This window comes from Miscanthus floridulus, chromosome 2 (assembly GCF_019320115.1).
Source record: "Miscanthus floridulus cultivar M001 chromosome 2, ASM1932011v1, whole genome shotgun sequence".
NCBI lineage: Eukaryota > Viridiplantae > Streptophyta > Magnoliopsida > Poales > Poaceae > Miscanthus > Miscanthus floridulus.
This window is the reverse complement of record NC_089581.1, coordinates 71547272-71561367: the sequence shown is the minus strand read 5'-3', so window position 1 is coordinate 71561367 and position 14096 is coordinate 71547272.

The following is a 14096-nucleotide window of genomic DNA, read 5'->3' as shown; positions in this document are numbered from 1 at the left end:
TCAATATCACATCGTCAAGGTCTTCAAATCATCATGACAATCTGCTACTATTTCTACTAGGTGCTACGACGTCGTCTTGGGCTTGTCATGCAACCTTAGGACCCTGGCCCAAGTTGGAGCATGCTCCAAATATGTGGAGAACACCTTAAGATGTCCAAGAACGTCCTCCACCTTGGCCACCTCCTTAGGAGGCCAGCAAGGGCGTCCAAGTCAAGTTGGAGGTCTAATCCATGTCAAGTTCGAGTCCATCTAGAAATTCATAAGTAGCCTACAGTAAAACGAACGCCGAGAATGCATACAAACTCTGCTTTTGATGATCCACCTATGAATGGAAATATAATTTCATAAGCTAACCAATGTCTTTGGATTGAGGTCCAAATTCCATCGGAGTCAATAGGAATCGTCGAAACAAATCGACGTCCAGAATCTGTTAGGGTGTTGTGCCACTGTCTTTTGGTCCATTAGGTTGTGTATTGTCTTAGGGCTGTTAGGGGGCGCGTTCAGGGGGTATGATGACCCTTAGACCTTATAATCAGTAGCCGCCACCCATTTTAGGTTTAGGTTTTGCTTATAATCAGTAGTGGTCGTTAGGAGGCCGGACCGCAGCAAATAACCCTTGACGGTCAAGTGCCAAGCGGTGGCAATAGTGTTAGGCGGCGCTTGCAGCTCCTTCGACTCCTCCCTACATAAGAAAACCGAGGTCCATCTATGCCACGGCAGCACCCACCTGCACCCAGCGCACGAAGACCATAGACCGAAACCCTAAACCGACTTATACCCGACCTTCCTCGGAATATACGGGAAGCTAGGGTCGGCTCCATAGAGGGGAGAGACCGATTAGACACTAGAAGCAAAGACTCAATAGAGATCTCGATCCAAGAAGTAGAGGAACAATAGAGACTCCCCCCCAACCCATCTAGATAGAGGGTCAGTTCCTCACCCATTGTGGAAGAACTTTACCGCCAACAAGCCGTAGGATAACACTGAGTGATCCCTAGAAAACTCACATTCTCCTCTGTTGTAACCCCCCCCCCCACACACACAATTTGGGTGTTCCTAAACACGAAGAACACCTCATTGCTGAACATAGGGCCTCGATAGCCCAAACCAGGATAAAACACTGTGTCTCCCTTGTGTTTTTTAGTATCTGAACTACCAGAGACCCACACTCTGACTTCTGACGAACAACCATGATGTTTGTCGCAGTTATAAACCCGCGACAAGAGGCAAAAACTCGAAGGGCGGCCAATAACCAAAAGCGCCAGCTGTAGGGGAGCAAACCGGAGCCAGGTCCATGTGGTCCCCCTTCCCTATGCAGCGTGACCGGGTAGGTGTAGACCAAGGGTAGCTACAATCAGGGGAGGCAAATACCACGGATTGAACACCCTTAGCCTATTAGAATATGCCCCGAATCTAGAACAAATAGGGGCATCTTGGTCCTGTGAAAGCCTACAAGCATGTATAAATAGGACCCTGAGAGGGTACTGTAAGAGGATGGATGATGAAGAATGAAATTGACGTGTCCTCATAGGTGTAGAGAGCCCTCACGACCCACTTGTCTCACTATTGCCCCCCGGGCATGCTTGGTTGCTTGCTAAATGTTGAGAAAGGACCGACGGAAAAGGTTGAGGATGCAGGAGTATGGACTGCAGGGTGCGTTGTGCGAAGGAATAGCCGGATGGAAAAAAATATCGACAATAATTAAAGCGAGACCCACACAAAGAAATTATGGGTTGGGATGATAATTTCTTTAGACAGTGTCTTATTGACGTGGCAAGGATGAAAACTACCACATTGTTTCTAGGTTGGGATTGCCCTGATAGCTTCCTGATACATTTTGAGATTGATGAAGTAAGAATTAAAATATCGTTATCAATGTGATGGTGATTCAAACCTATGCGTGTAAAAAAGTTATGCTACAAAAAGCCTAAGCAATTAAGCTATGTTCATTTGTTGTACACATACAAGATATTAAGCGTATGCGTATTGAAACTTATGGTTCAGGATAACTGAGTGTCTCCATGAAAAACACGAATTTGGTTCTCTCTATGGGATATACTGCTTTCAGGTGACAACTAGCATTCTGTATATGAGCTTATTAGATTTTTGTTAGGGCACTCACAACCCACAAAGTTAGATGTTTTATGTTCATTAGTTAGAATGTTGACTAAGCAAAATGATGATGTGACATTAGAATTAAAGAAGAGAGATGATAAAATTGTTTCTTAGATAAAAAAACTTAGTTTAACCACGAAAGGCCCTATAACCTAGTGGTTACAAGAGCCTCAGTAGCATTTCTGGGTTTGACTCCCTGTGGGGAGCGAATAATCTTGGATTTAACGGTATTGTGCTCGACTCCCCATGTGCTTTTTAGTGGTAGACAATGTTCTCGTCAATAGCAAGGCGTCTACGGTGACTTCGTCAATCTTGAGGATTTGCCGGCCCAGTCTTCGAAGATGCTCATAGGGGTAGAATTTACGTGCGTGCGTTCATAGGGGTGAGTGTGCGTGTATTGTGAGCTTGTGTTGTACTGTGTAATCGTAAAAAACTTTGTTTATCCAGAACGAAGATATAAGGAGATTAGGTAGATTATAGAGAAAAGACATGTGATTGAACAATAAATTATTTTGAAATAACTATGCCTTAAAAATATAGTTTTTATGTATAGTGTCTATATGATTTGACAAGTGGAAAACTACCTGGTAGTTTTTGGATTAAGATTGTGAAAGTGCATTTGCCCCCTATGTGGGTTTTGGTGTATTGATGACATTCAAATTAGGGACTAATGTGATCTTAATGAGATATGTTGCAGCTATTAGTCCCATGAAAAATTCAAAGAGTTGATAAAGATGAAATGGTATCCCTCAATTCTTGAAGTTGAAAAGGCGGACAAACTCAAAATGCTCTCCAAAGGTTTTAATTTTGTTTTTGAGTTTAGGATCCGCCGCACTATAAAGAGGGATGCAAATTTAGTTGGTCTGAGGAAGATAGAGTGCTCAAGCATTAAAATAAAATCAAAAGAGAGACACTCTAGCACTCCACAAGCACGTAGATTATTTTTTTGTGACTGTCAGTGTCGAAAGTCCCGACGTAAGCCGGAACTCCCGACAGTCGGAAGTCACGACTCTTGCCGAAAGTTCTGACTCCCAGTCACTTAGCCTGCGCGATGACTGTGGACGTCGGAAGTCCCGACCCAAACCGGGAGTCCCAGCATCGGTGGTATTGCTGGCCGGCTGTCTGTGCTCGTCGAAACTCCTGACGTACGTTGGAAGTTCTTACTGTCAGAACTCTCGACCCAAGCCGGCTGTCCTGGCATCAGCGGTGCTGGCTGGTTGTTTAACTGCGCACGTCGGAAGTTCCGATCGTCGGAAGTCCCGACGTTTGTCGGGAGTTTCGACATTGACTTGCACGCGTGGACTTCTGACCCTATGAACAGTGTTTTCTGTTAACGTTGGAAGTCCCAAGATCTGCGTCGGAACTTTCGACGTAGATCTGAACGGTTAGATTTTCACTTAGAGTATAAATACCCCTCTCTTCACTTCTAACCGTTACAGACTCATTTTACAGCTGACCCACTTCGTGCTCAATAGCTCCCAAGCAACTAAAGCACCCTTCTCCTTCCCCCTTTGCTCCAATCTTCGACTCCCTTAGGGTTTTGAGTGAAAGGAGAGTGGATTAAGTGAGAGCATCACTTTGGAAAGCTTGAGCACTTGATTTCTTCGTCAAGCCGGTTGGTTTTATGTCTATTACTCTTGGGGCCTTGCCCCTAGCCGGCTAGGCATTGCCCAAGAGCTTCCATCTTGTGGAAGAGCCTTTGAAAGTTTGTATTGCCCTTTGATTTCTTAGTGGAAAGCTCAAATGACATTTGTGGTCGCTTTGAGAGAGGCAAGGAGGTGGAAGAGACTCCGACCTTGGTGGTCACCTCAATAATGAGGACGTAGGAGCTCTTTTATGGGGTTGCCGAACCTCGGGATAAATCCATGTGTCATATGTGCTTGTTGTTGTGATTGCTAGAGATTACTTATATTTGTTTGTCTCTTTCTCTCCCAAACTTTATTTTAGGGTTTGGACTCGATCTACGGTTTGGAGGCATTACGACGTCAAGGGAGTGACCCTACATCTTCACCAAACCTCTAGGAAGTGGGGTTGTAAGATTATTTATCCACAAAGTTAAATTTGGCACTGCTTGTGTAGTTCACGTAGGCGTCGGGACTGCTGACGTTTGCTCCAAAACTTCTGACGACGTCGGGAGTTCTGACCCAAACGCTAGGACTTCCAACATTGACTGACAAATTTGAACTTACCATTTGCAGTTAATTTTTAGATATGCCTATTCAGCCCCTCTAGGCATTGTTAGATCCTTTCAGTTGGTATCAGAGCAAAATCTTCTCTTTGCGCTTCACCGTGTGAGAAGAAACAATGTCAGAGTTCGACAAGATGCAAGCTGTTACCGCCGAGATGGCCAAGAAAATAGCTAAAGCGTTGATGGCTGCTCAAGTCAAGCTCTTTCAAGAAGAAATGAAAAAGATGCAAGATGAGATGAGCAAGATGAAGGAAGAATTGAGCGAGAAGGTTGATGATGCAATAAGTGGCAAGAATGATATAAGTGACAAGAATGAAGCAAACAAAGATACCGCTAGTGATATTGGAGCCGGTGAGCATACTCATGGAAAGGGATTATTTTCAAACATGAGCTTTGACTATGGATAACTCAAAAAAGGCTCAACACTACATACTTCATCCATTAACATTGGCAAGCCACCTCACTTTGATGGAACAAGATACACCGATTGGTCTTACAAGATGAAGATGCATCTCATTGCTGCAAGACTTTGGGAAGTTGTGGATGTTGGTGTGATGATTCCTACCGATGAAGATAGAGAGATAACTTCGGAAGAAGTGCACAACCTCCATCAAAATGCATAAGCCGTAGCATTGCTTGTGTCAAGCCTAGCTCCGGATGAGTTTAGAAAAGTGAATGGAATAGAAAGTGCAAAATAAATTTAGGATACTTTGAAAGTGTCATTTGAAGGAGATAAAAGTGTGAGAAAAGGCAATATTGAGTTACTTCATGGTAAATTGGAAAGATTTGTATTCTTGCAAAATGAAACAACACAATCCATGTTTGATAGGCTCATGGCACTGGTCAACCGCATAAGAGCTCTTGGAAGCACCGAATTGGATGACAACAAGATTGCTAGAAAGATGTTGAGAACCTATAGAGCCAAGAACAACATGCTAGCATCTGTAATCATAGAAAGGCCTGGTTATGATGAGATGACACCTCAAGAAGTTTTTTCAAAACTCAAGCATCATGAGTGTCTAGATGAAGATGCAATCAATGCTCACAATCAAAATCCTAATGCAATGGGATTCAATAAGAGTGCAGCCCTTAAAGCAACTCAACAACATGAAGGTCAAGGTTTAAGTCAAAAAAAGAAGAAGAAAGTGAAGGATGATTCCTCAAGTGGAGAAGAAGATTCCAATGCTGAGGTTGCATTTGTGATTAGAAATCTTAGAAAGTTTATGAAGGAGAAAAGCAACCGCAAGACCTATGGTGATGGAAAGAGAAGGTTCAAAAAGAGATTTTGCTATGGATGTGGTCAAACCGGTCACTTCATAGCCGATTGTCCTAATAAGAAAAAGAAGCATAAGCACGACAAGGATGAAGACAAGAAGAACAAAGGCAAGAAGAGAGGTGAAGCTCATCTTGAGGAAGAATGGGAGTCAAGTGATAGTGACTCAAGTGATGATGAGAAGAAGAAGAAGGGAGCCGCAAACATCACCATCCACCACTCTTCTTCATCGACCATGATCTTCTCCGACTCAACTTCACCACCAAAACTCTTCCCCAACCTATCTTCACCACCAAAGCTCTCCTCCAACCTCATCGACAATGACTACTGCACCCCAACTTGTCTCATGGCAAAAGAGGAGAAGGTATATACTACACCTGTTTCCTCTAGTGATGAGTATGATAGTTGTGATGATAGCATAGAAGAAATTGAAGCAACCATGATAAAAAATTTGGTAAAAAGGCCTTCACTAAAATAAAAACACTAATGAAGAAATTAGAGAAGAGGGATAGATGCTTAGAGATGCAAGGAGATATAATCACTCAAGAGAGAAAAACCTTGCTCTTGAAGCATCAATCGCCGAGGAAAAGATGAAGGTTGAGAAGTTAACCGTTGAATTATCTTTAGCCAATGACTCAACTAGGAAATTGACTAAGTAACATTCCTTGGTTAATGATCAAGTAGCTAGCCTCAAGAATGAGAAGAGTATAGCTCAAGAAAGCCTCACAAGCTTGGAAGAAAAATATTGAAATCTTGAGCTAAACTATAGTACTCTTTGGGCTAGCGCTTCAACTTCTCCTAAGGCAACCGAAGACTCTAATGTCTCCACTAGTGATGGTTGTAGAAGATGCTATAAAATTGATGTGAATGCATATGCATCTAACCTTGTTGAGTTAGAGAAGAAAGATAAGGAGATTCATAGGTTGAAGATGATATTGAAGAATGGGTGCAAGTCTCAAGAGCAATCCAACAAGACTATATACAAGTCATCAAGACACCCATCAATCAAGAAAGGCATTGGCTACAATAGGTATGATAGAAAGGCTAATAGAAGGAACATGATAAATGGTGTGCCTTGTGTAAAGTTCAACAAGGGCGTTGCTCTTGATGAGCTTATATGCAAGGCCAACAACAAGGTCTACATTCCAAAGATCCAATCTACAAGTGCCAAGACAATCAAGACAAAGCAATCCGATGTCCCCAAGCCACAAGCACCACTTCCACGGTGCTATGCTAGTGACTATATGTGTTGTTGGGCAAGGATGACAAGATTGTGGTTAAGTATGTTGGTGCTCAAAAGAGAAAGGAAATTATGAGGAGTGTTTGGGTGCCCAAGCTTTATGTGACTAACCCCTAGGACCCAAATCTTTTTGGGTATCTAAAACAAAAGCTTAATTTGTCTTTATAGGAATATTCCTCCAGTGGAACAAGTTGGGTGTTAGATAGTGGATGCACCAATCATATAACCAGAGAGAAGGACATGTTCACATCATTCCAACCAAGTCATGATCAAAGTGGAAATATTGTGTTTGGTGACAATGGAAAATGAGAAGTCCTCAGTTTGGGTAAAATTGCTATATCAAATGATAATTCCATTTTAAATGTTTTACTTGTGAATTCGTTGAGCTATAATTTGTTGTCCATCTCACAACTTTGTGAGATGGATTACAATTATCTCTTTACAGATAAGGGTGTGGAAGTCTATAGAAGGGAGGATTCCTCTATTGCATTTATGGGTCATTTAAAAGGGAAACTCTATCTAGTTGATTTCACATCAAATAGAGTAAATCCCGAGACTTGTCTAATGGCAAAATCTAGCATGGATTGGTTATAGCATCACCGACTTGCCCATGTTGGGATGAGGAACTTGGCCAAACTTCAAAAGGGCGAACACATCCTTGGACTAACAAATATTTCTTTTGAGAAAGATAGGATTTGTAGTGCATGCCAAGCGGGAAAACAAGTTGGAGCTAAACATCCCGTCAAGAATGTTGTAACCACCGAAAGGCCATTGGAGTTGCTTCATATGGACATATTTGGACCGGAACTTCTGACGACGTCAGGAGTTCTGACCCAAACGCCAGGACTTCCGACATTGATTGACAAATTTAAACTTAGCATTTGCAGTTAATTTTTAGATACACCTATTCACCCTCCTCTAGGCATTGTTAGATCCTTTCAATTGGTATCAGAGCAAGGTCTTCTCTTTGTGCTTCACCGCATGAGAGGAAACAATGTTAGAGTCCGACAAGATGTAAGCCGTTGCCACCGAGATGGCCAAGAAAATAGCTGAAGAGTTGATGGCTGCTCAAGTCAAGCTCTTTCAAGAAGAAATAAAAAAGATGCAAGATGAGATGAGCAAGATGAAAGAAGAATTGAACGAGAAGGTTGATGATGCAATAAGTGGCAAGAATGATACAAAGTGACAAGAATGAAGCAAACAAAGACGTCACTAGTGATATTGGAGCCGGTGAGCATACTCATGGAAAGAGAATATATTCAAACATGAGCTTTGACTATGGACAACTAAAAGCTCTAGTTTGGTTTTGGTGAATTGATAAAACCCTAAGTGCTAACCTAGTTCATCAAGTGATCATGAGATAGGTAGCACACTTCAAGTAGAGAAGCAAATGAAGATCATAACATGATAATGGTGATAGCATGGAGATGATCAAGGGCTTAAACTTGAAGAGAAGAAAGAGAAAAACAAAAAGCTCAAGGCAAAGGTATAACTTGTAGGAGTTATTTTGTTTTGGTGATCAAGACACTTAGAGAGTGTGATCACATTTAGGTTTGATAGCCGTACTATTAAGAGGGGTGAAACTCGTATCGGAATGCAGTTATCAAAGTGCCACTAGATGCTCTAACTCATTGCATATGCATTTAGGATCTAGTGGAGTGCTAACACCCTTGATAATATTTGTGAAAATATGCTAACACATGTGCACAAGGTGTTTGCAGGGTTGAGATGGGTTTGGGTCCCTCTCTCGGGATTCAGCGCTTTTGGGAAAATGAAATGCCCATTTTCTATTGCGCCGGATACAAATTCTTGGTGGTTGGCACATTGGAGCAAGGGTGGAGAAGATAGAAGTGAGAATAGAGCTGATGCCAGCGTCGGTCTAGTGACCGAACGCTGGATCCAGAAGCATCGGACGCTGACTGCCTGCGTCCGGTCGCGTTGACTGTCGGTACAGTGGCTAGGGTTTACCACCGGACGCTGGCTGTGTCCGATCGAGGTGGACCGGACACGTCCGGTCGAGGAAAAACAGGTTTCGACCCTTACTGTACTCGACCGGACGCTGAGGTTCCAGCGTCCGGTCAGTTTTAACCGGACACGTCCGGTCGAGGTCGGTACCTTACTGGAAACGACCGGACGCTAGGGGTTCAGCGTTTGGTCAGTTGAAGCTGCTGCGTTCGGTCAGCGTCATAGCCGTTGGAATCTGACGAACAGCGTTTGAAGGCGATGACACGTGGCGTCCATCTGTGGACCGGACGCTGGGCCCAGGGTCCGATCAATATGACCGGAGCGTCCGGTCAGAGCACATTTTGCCCAGTGAAGGGGTATAACGGCTCTATTTCGTTGGGGCTTCTATTTAAGCCCCATGGCCGGCTGTGGCTCATATCTCTTGCACATTTTCATTGTCATAGCAACCTTGTGAGCCTAGCCAAAGAACCCCCACTCATCTACATCATTGATTCATCATCATAGTGAGATTGGGAGTGATCCAAGTGCATTGCTTGAGTGATTGCATCTAGAGGCACTTAGTGATCGTGTTTCACTGCGGATTTCACTTGTTACTCTTGGTGGTTGCCACCACCTAGACGGCTTGGAGCAGCGAGGATCGTTGAGCGGAGGTGGTGATTGTCTCCGGCTCCGATCGTGGTGATTGTGAGGGGTTCTTGACCTTTCCCTAGCGGAGCGCCAAAAGGTACTCTAGTGGATTGCTCGTGGCTTGTGTGATCCTCATCTTGTGTTGGTTGTGCGGCACCCTATTAAGGGTTTGGCGTGTGAAGCCAATTAGCGCGTGAACCTCCAAGTAAGTGAATCGCCACAACGAGGACTAGCTTGCCGGCAAGCAAGTGAACCTCGGTAAAAAATTATTGTGTTCATCATTGATTCCGAGGTGATTGGTCATCATTGTTATTCATCTTCGTGATTGATTGGTTCATTCATCTACACGGCGGTATAACCCTCTTGACCACTCTCTTTACTTTACCGCAAACTAGTTGACAAGCTCTTTAGTGTAGCTTGTGAGAGCTTGCATGCTTGGTTGGTGTGGATCTTTAGTTAGCCTTTGAGAGCACACTAACATAGGGTAGTGTCATTGCTCTTGTGTGAATTGACACTATCTAAACTAGAATTGTGGTAGGTGGCTTGCATTTTGAGTAGGCTAGCGTAACACTCGCTTCGCCTCATAATTGTCTAACCATTTGGTTAAGTGTTGTTGTAGAAATTTTTATTAGGCTATTCACCCCCCCCCCCTCTAGCCATTAGGACCTTTCAACAACTCATAAAAGGCTCAACACTACATACTCTATCCGTCAACATTGGCAAGCCACCTCACTTTGATGGAACAAGATACACCAATTGGTCTTACAAGATGAAGATGCATCTTATTGCCGTAAGACTTTGGGAAGTTGTGGATGTTGGTGTGATGATTCCTATCGATGAAGATAGAGAGATAACTCCGGAAGAAGTGCACAACCTCCATCAAAATGCACAAGCCGTAGTATTGCTTGTGTCAAGCCTAGCTCTGGATGAGTTTAGAAAAGTGAATGGAATGGAAAGTGCAAAATAAATTTGGGATACTTTGAAAGTGTCATTTGAAGGAGATAAAAATGTGAGAAAAGGCAACATTGAGTTACTTCATGGTGAATTGGAAAGATTTGTATTCTTGCAAAATGAAACAACACAATCTATGTTTGATAGGCTCATGACATTGGTCAACCGCATAAGAGCTCTTGGAAGTTTGTATTGCCCTTTGATTTCTTAGTGGAAAGCTCAAGTGACCTTTGTGGTCGCTTTGAGAGAGGCAAGGAGGTGGAAGAGACTCTGACCTTGGTGGTCACTTCAACAACAAGGACGTAGAAGCTCCTTTTGTGGGGTTACCGAACCTCGAAAGAAATCTTTGTGTCCCATGTGCTTGTTGTTGTGATTGCTAGAGATTGCTTGTATTTGTTTGTCTCTTTCTCTCCCAAACTGCATTTTAAGGTTTGGACTCGATCTACGGTTTGGAGGCATTACGGTTTCAAGGGGGTGACCCTACATCTTCACCAAACCACTAGAAAGTGGGATTGTAAGATTATTTATCCATAAAGTTAAATTTGGCACTACTTTTGTAGTTCACGTAGGCATCGGGACTGCTGATGTTGGTGCCGGAACTTCTGACGACGTCAGGAGTTCCGACCCAAACGCCGGGACTTTCAACATTGACTGACAAATTTGAACTTAGCATTTGTAGTTAATTTTTAGATACGCCTATTCACCCCCCGCTAGGCATTGTTAGATCTTTTCAGATTGCCCTTGGAGATTAATTACTCTATGCCCAGGTGAAAATCTTCTTTTCCCACGATTAATTTTTTTACATTTCTTTTCTTCCTTTTTTATTCTAAATAGCATATATGGAAAGAAATATTAACTAATATCAAGGTGAAAACCTTCTCTCTCACAAATTTAGCCACTAACAATTTATACTTGATTTACACACGACTTGTACTAGATTTACAATTATTATTTTGGTGTAATAGTTATATGGAATGGATGTGTCGGGTTTATAAACCCGGGGTCCCTCGGGGACTGGCTTCCACGCCAAGGCTCGGCCCAGAAGGACAAACTTTTCTTCTTCTAGACCGGCCCAAGAGTCTGAACTCAATAGACCAGAGCACTCACTTCAGGCCCTGGCCGCCTTCGGCCCATCTTTCCGATCGGAGCACCTCAGGCTCATGCCAATGTGGACGCGATCGAGGCATTGAGTGGTATGGGTTTTCCCGCAACCGTTTCCTCGGGTCTCAGCTGCAGCACCCGGTCGACGCGACTCCAGACCTCGCCATCCGACAACTCCTCCGGCGACGCATGGTTTGGGTCCGACCGGCCGCCGTACTCCCACATCGGCTATGTCCTCTCCGCCAATGGTGCAATCCGGCGGCGGTAAAGGGTGTAGAACACCCACACTCCATCGAGGCCACACCTCACGAGCTTTTGGAGCTCCTCTTCAATGGCCTCCACCTTGTGCCTCCCCTTACGGCCACAACCCCATGACCAGCTTTCCCGCTCCTCTGGCCTCCTGCCGGTGAACACCGAAAATGGCACCGCCTCTGGGTTCCTGATGTAGAACCACTCCCCGTGCCACCCCTGGTTGGAACTGTAGGGGGTGTACGCGGGGTACGAACCTCCTACGCTCGGCTTCCTCTGAAGGGCGAAACCCCCCACCGGCGCGGCCTCAACCGAGCTCCCCACCATCAAGGTCCTCCCAGAGAAGAATCGCCAGAAGAGATCCACGTGCGGCTCCATCCCGAGGAAGGCCTCGCAGGCGGTGACGAAACCAGCTATATGCAGCACCCCCATCGGATTGAGGTGTTGCAGCTCCAAATCCCACTCATTAAGGAGCCCGCGCAGGAACCAGTGCATGGGGTATCCTAGCCCGCGCTCGTGAAAGGTAAGGATGGACACTACCTCGCTGGGACAAGGTCATGGGAACTCCTCTTCCCCAGGGACCCTCTAGCGTGCCACCTCCTGCGACAGCAGAAAACCCTTCTTGACGAAAGACTCCAGCACCGACTTCCTCACGGTGGACGACCTCCAGTCCGACATCTTGCTCCGGCTTGCAAAAAGGATCAGTGAGTTCTCCTCTTCTCCCTCGCTCTCCCCCCTTCCTTTCCTAGAAACCTCCGTAGCTCTCAGGAACACTCTCGACGAGGAGGAAAAAGAAAGGCGGCGGCGGCAGACGATGAACAGGCAAAAGAATGAGGCGAACACCCTCTCTCTTCTCCTACTTAAAGGAAGGAGGGCAGTGGTTAGGAAAGGGCGTGCCGATCGAGAAGGTGAAGTGGTGGGGCTAGAAACTCTCTCTCTCTCTCTCTCTCTTTCCATTTAATGCAGATGGGATGCCCCCTGATCGACGAGACGTTCCCAGCGCGACGAAACGGCTCCTAGTCAGATGGGACACGACCGGGACATGGCCCACCACTACCGCACGACCAGCCACTACCACACGTTAGGCATGGAAATCGAAGCATCACCACACGCGGACGGCTCCCCATCTCCCCAGGTGTGACCTAGAGAGATCCAACAGCGAAATCTCCGCCAAGAGAAATCAGTCAGCCTCCTAAATCAATCGATTCACTCAGGATGAGCACCTAAGATATAGGTACCGGTCGGACGTTTCTGACTGAAGCTCTTCAAACCCTGTCTCTTAGGTCACCAAGGTGAGCATGTGTTCATTAAAACAAAACTGTTCACACAAGGGCTAACCCACGATTGACAAGCGCAGGAACCGGTCGGACGTTTCCGACTGAAGCTCTTTGAACCCCGTCACTCCAGTCGTGCAGGCACCACCACATGAAATCTCCGCCGAGAGACCAACCGGCCTCCTGAGTTGATCGATTCACTCAGGATAAGCACCTGAGATACAGGAAGGAAGCGAAGGGGCACCCCATGCAGGCCATGCCGACTCCATCTCAAATGACGAGCGCGGGTCTTGGTCAGACATTTCTGACTAAAGCTCTCCGAACCCCGTCTCTCAGGTCATCAAGGTGAGCATGTGTTCATTAAATACAAAACTGTTCACACGAGAGCTAACCCATGATTGACGAGCGCAGGTCCCAGACGGGCGTTTCCAACTGGAGCTCCTCGAACCCCGTCGCTCTAGTCTTCAAGGTAAAACACCATCAAAGCCCCTCTATTTCATTACAAATCATTCATACATCCATACGCGCATTCATCTCATACGCCTGACCCCCCCGGACGGTTAGGGCATGAACCGCCCAGGGGCTTAGGAACTAAGCATCGCACATGCAGCGAAATGCACTAGAACGCTCCGTGTTGTGCCACGAAGCAGTGGCTTGCCTCATTCGACATGAGCAACCAAACAGAGCCAAGGGAGAAAACCGTAGATGAGCACCGTGCAGCCTTCGCCCGGTCTGACAAACCGGGTCATCTCAACCTTCTCGTTCGATCCTGAACCTCTCGCCAGACCCATAGAATCTCCATCAAGGGGAGGCCGTCAGGCCACCCGGGTCGGTCTCCGGAACGACCTAGGCATCTGCCGGGTTGTAGGTAAAGAAGTAGTGGAATGCCATAAGAGGGTTATGCCGACCCCGTCACGAACGACGGACCTAGATTCTACTCGATCACACCTGTTAGCGAGCTTACGAGCTAGTCTTTGAGCCCGAGCGATCGGGACAGGCAACGAAACTCAACCCCTCTAGTTGTGAGGAACTGGATGGGGTAGCGCAAAAATGACTCACAACCCCCACGAAGGCCCGACAAGGCTCGGGGGTTTAAATGCCATGGGACCGCAA